General features: G+C 47.3%; 1 protein-coding gene across 10 annotated transcripts in view; it reads right to left on the bottom strand.

Moving 5' to 3' along the window:
* The window catches only part of LOC122540026 (protein TANC2), a 1063581-nt gene that overhangs the window by 926955 nt on the left and 131994 nt on the right, over nucleotides 1–4632 (bottom strand). The gene's annotated exons all lie outside the window — the stretch shown is intronic.

Here is a 4632-nt window from a genome sequence, read left to right as displayed (position 1 = left end):
TAAGGGTGTGAAATGTACCCAGTGTGTACTGAGGGTGTGAAGAGTACCCAGTGTGTAGTGAGGGTGTGAAATGTACCCAGTGTGTAGTGAGGGTGTGAAATGTACCCAGTGAGTAGTGAGGGTGCAAAATGAACCCGGTGTGTAGTGAGGGTGCGGAATGTACCCAGCAAGTAGTGAGGGCGTGAAATGTACCGTGTGTACTTGTGGTGTGAAATTTACCCAGTGTGTAGTGAGGGTGCAAAATGTACCCAGTGTGTTGTGAGGCTGTGAAATGTACCCTGTGGATATTGAGGGTGTGAAATGTACCCAGTGCGTACTGAAGGTGTGAAGAGTACCCAGTGTGTAGTGAGGCTGTGAAATGTACCCAGTGTGGAGAGAGGGTGTGAAATGTACCCAGTGTGTAGTGAGGGTGTGAAATGTACGCAGTGAGTAGTAAGGGTGTGAAATTTACCGTGTGTAGCGAGGATATGAAATGTACCCAGTGAGTAGTGAGGCTGTGTAATGTCCCCAGTGTGTAGTGAGGGTGTGAAATGTACCCAGTGAGTAGTGAGGGTGTGAAATGTATCCATTGTGTAGTGAGGCTGTGAAATGTACCGTGCGTAGTGAATGTCTGAAATGTACCCAGTGAGTCGTGCGGTTGTGAAATGTACCCAGTGAGTAGTGAGGATGTGAAATGTGCCCAGTGTGTAGTGAGTGTGTGAAATGTACCCAGTGTGTAGTGAGGGTGTGTAATGTACCCAGTATGTCGTGCGTGTGTGAAAAGTACCCAGTGAGTATTGAGGCTGTGAAATATACTCACTGTGTAGCGAGGGTGTGAAGTGTACCCAGTGTGTAGGGAGGGTTTGAAATGTACCGTGTGTGTAGCGAGGGTGTGAAATATACCCATTGAGTAGTGAGGGAGTGAAATTTACCCAGTGTTTGGTGTGGGTGTGAACTGTACATTGTGTAGGGAGGGTGTGAAAGGTACCCAGTGTGTAGTGAGGGTGTGAAATGTACTCAGTGAGTAGTGAGGGTGTGAAATGTGCCCAGTGAGTAGTGAGGGTCTGAAAGGAACCCAGTGTGTCGCGAGGGTGTGAAATGTACCCAGTGGGTAGTGAGGCTGTGAAATGTACCCAGCGTGTAGGGTGGGTGTGAAATGTACAGAGTGAGTAGCAAGGTTGTGAAATGCACCCATTGTGTCGTGCGGGTGTGAAATGTACCCAGCGTATAGGGAGGGTGTGAAATGTAACCGGTGAGTTGTGAGGCTGTGAAATGTACCCAGTGAGTAGTGAGGGTGTGAAATGTACCCAGCGTGTAGGGTGGGTGTGAAATGTACAGAGTGAGTAGCAAGGTTGTGAAATGCACCCATTGTGTCGTGCGGGTGTGAAATGTACCCAGCGTATAGGGAGGGTGTGAAATGTAACCGGTGAGTTGTGAGGCTGTGAAATGTACCCAGTGAGTAGTGAGGGTGTGAAATGTACCATGTATCCAGTGTGTAGGGAGCATGTGAAATATACTCAGTGTGTAGTGAGGGTGTGAAATGTACCCCGTGAGTAGTGAGTGTGTGAAATGAACCGTGTGGAGTGAGGGTGTGAAATATATCAGTGGGCAGTGAGGCTGTGTAATGTCCCCAGTGTGTAGTGAGGGTGTGAAATGTACCCAGTGTGTAGTGAGGGTGTGAAATGTACACAGTGAGTAGTATGTGTGTGAAATGTACCCAGTGTGTAGTGAGGGTGTGAAATGTGCCCAGTGTATACTGAGGATGTGACATGTACCCAGTGTGTAGTGACGCTGTGGAATGTACCCAGTGAGTAGCGAGGCTGTGAAATGTACCCAGTGAGTTGTGAGAGTGTAAAATGTACCCATTGCGTAGTGAGGGTGTGAAATGAAGCCAGTGAGTTGTGAGTGTGTGAAGTACACCCGGTGTGCAGTGAGGCTGTGAAATGTACCAGTGGGTTGTGAGGGTGTGAAATGAACCCAGTGTGTAGTAAGGCTATGAAATGTACCCAGTGTGTAGTGAGGCTGTGAAATGTACCCAGTGTGTAGTGAGGCTGTGAAATGTACCCAGTGGGTTGTGAGGGTGTGAAATGAACCCAGTGAGTAGTGAGGCTGTGAAATGTACCCAGTGGGTTGTGAGAGTGTGAAATGAACCCAGTGAGTAGTGAGGGTGTGAAATGTACCGTGTATAGTGAGGGTGTGAAATGTATCCAATGTGTAGCGAGGGTGTGAAATGTACCCAGTGTGTAGTGAGGCTGTGAAATGTACCCAGTGGGTTGTGAGGGTGTTAAATGTACCCAGTGTGTAGTGAGGCTGTGAAATGTACCCAGTGGGTTGTAAGGGTGTGAAATGAACCCAGTGAGTAGTAAGTGTATGAAATGTACCGTGTATAGTGAGGGTGTGAAATGTATCCAATGTGTAGCGAGGGTGTGAAATGTACCCAGTGTGTAGGGAGATTGTGAAATGAATGCAGTGAGTAGTGAGGGTGTGAAAGGTACCCAGTGAGTATTAAGGGTGTGGGATACACCTGGTGTGTAGCGAGGGTGTGAAATGTACCCAGTGAGTACTGAGGGTGTGAAGTACACCCGGTGTTTCGCGAGATTGTGAAATGTACCCAGTATGTAGTGAGGGTGTGAACTGTACCCAGTGAGTTGTGAGGGTGTCAAATGTACCCAGTGAGTAGTGAGGGTGTGAAATGTACCCAATGATTAGTGAGGGTGTGAAATGTCCCCAGTGTGTAGTGGGGGTGTGAAATGTACCCAGTGAGTTGTGAGGGTGTCAAATGTACCCAGTGAGTAGTGAGGATGTGAAATGTACCCAGGGAGTAGTGAGGGTGTGAAATGTACAGTGTGTGTGAGGGTGTGTAGTGGACCCAGTGTGTAGTGAGAGTGTGAAATGTACCCAGTGTGTTGTGAGGCTGTGAAATGTACCCAGTGTGTTGTGAGGCTGTGAAATGTAGCCAGTGAGTAGTGAGAGTGTGAAATGTACCCAGTTAGTAGCGAGGGTGTGAAATGTACCCAGTGTGTCGTGACGGTTTGAAATGTACCCAGTGTGTAGTGAGGGTGTGAAATGTACCCAGTATGTTGAGAGGCTGTGAAATGTACCAGGTGGGTATTGAGTGTGTGAAATGTACCCAGTGTGTACCGAGGCTGTGAAATGTACCAGGTGGGTATTGAGGGTGCGAAATGTACCCAGTGTGTAGTGAGGTTGTGAAATGTGTCCAGTGTGTCGTGAGGGTGTAAAATGTACCCAGTGAGTTGTGAGAGTGTGAAATGTACCCAGTGGGTAGTGAGGGTGTGAAATGTACCCAGTGTGTAGTGAGGGTGTGAAATGTACCCAGTGAGTAGTGAGGGTGTGTACCCAGTGTGTCATAGAACATAGAACAATACAGCACAGAACAGGCCCTTCGTTACACGATATTGTGCCAAACATTTGTCCTAGCTTAAGCACCCATCCATGTACCTATCCAATTGCCGCTTAAAGGTCACCAAACATTCTGACTCTACCACTCCCACAGGCCGCGCATTCCATGCCCCCACCACTCTCTGGGTAAAGAACCCACCCCTGACATCTCCCCTATACCTTCCACCCTTCACCGTAAATTTATGTCCCCTTGTAACACTCGGTTGTGCCCGGGGAAAAAGTTTCTGACTGTCTACTCTACCTATTCCTCTGATCATCTTATAAACCTCTATCAAGTCACCCCTCATCCTTCGCCGTTCCAACGAGAAAAGGCCGAGAACTCTCAACCTAGCCTCGTACGACTTCCTCTCCATTCCAGGCAACATCCTGGTAAATCTTCTCTGCAACCTCTCCAAAGCTCCCACATCTTTCCTAAAGTGAGGCGACCAGAACTGCACACAGTACTCCAAATGCGGCCTAACCAAAGTCCTGTACAGTTGCAACATCACTTCACGACTCTTGAATTCAATCCCTCTGCTAATGAACGATAATACTCCATAGACCTTCTTACAAACTCTATCCACCTGAGTGGCAACCTTCAAAGATCTATGTACATAGACCCCAAGATCCCTCTGTTCCTCCACCTGACTAAGAACCCTACCATTAACCCTGTATTCCGCATTCTTATTTGTACTTCCAAAATGGACAACCTCACACTAGGCAGGGTTGAACTCCATCTGCCACTCCTCAGCCCAGCTCTGCATCATATCTAAGTCCCTCTGCAGCCGACAACAGCCCTCCTCACTGTCCACAACTCCACCTATCTGTCTGTATTTTTAGCTCTGCTAAGTCGATTGATTTACAGTAGAAAGATGAGGAGTTAAAAAGTTATCTCAAAAGATATTTAACAAGAAAGAAAATGAATGCATTTCTGTATGTTATTACTTAACAAATGATGTTTTAATGCGGATATGGAGATCAGCACACACTGAAGCAGGTCAGACGTGGACAGAAATTCATCAAATTGTTTTGCCTGTTGGGTGTAGAAAGGAGGTGCTGCGAGTGACACATGAGCGACCACCTGGAGATCATTTCGGGGTGAGGACAATACAGGCTGAAATACAAAGCTATTTTCATTGGCCTGGACTACACAAAGATGTAGTTGAATATTGCCAGACATCTCAAACATGTCACACAGGCAGTAATAAAACCTGCAACTTTAATACCGATTCCAGCATTTGAGGAACCTTTCCT

Source organism: Chiloscyllium plagiosum, chromosome 33 (assembly GCF_004010195.1).
Source record: "Chiloscyllium plagiosum isolate BGI_BamShark_2017 chromosome 33, ASM401019v2, whole genome shotgun sequence".
Taxonomy (NCBI): Eukaryota; Metazoa; Chordata; class Chondrichthyes; order Orectolobiformes; family Hemiscylliidae; genus Chiloscyllium; species Chiloscyllium plagiosum.
This window is presented reverse-complemented; position numbering and strand designations above follow the sequence as displayed.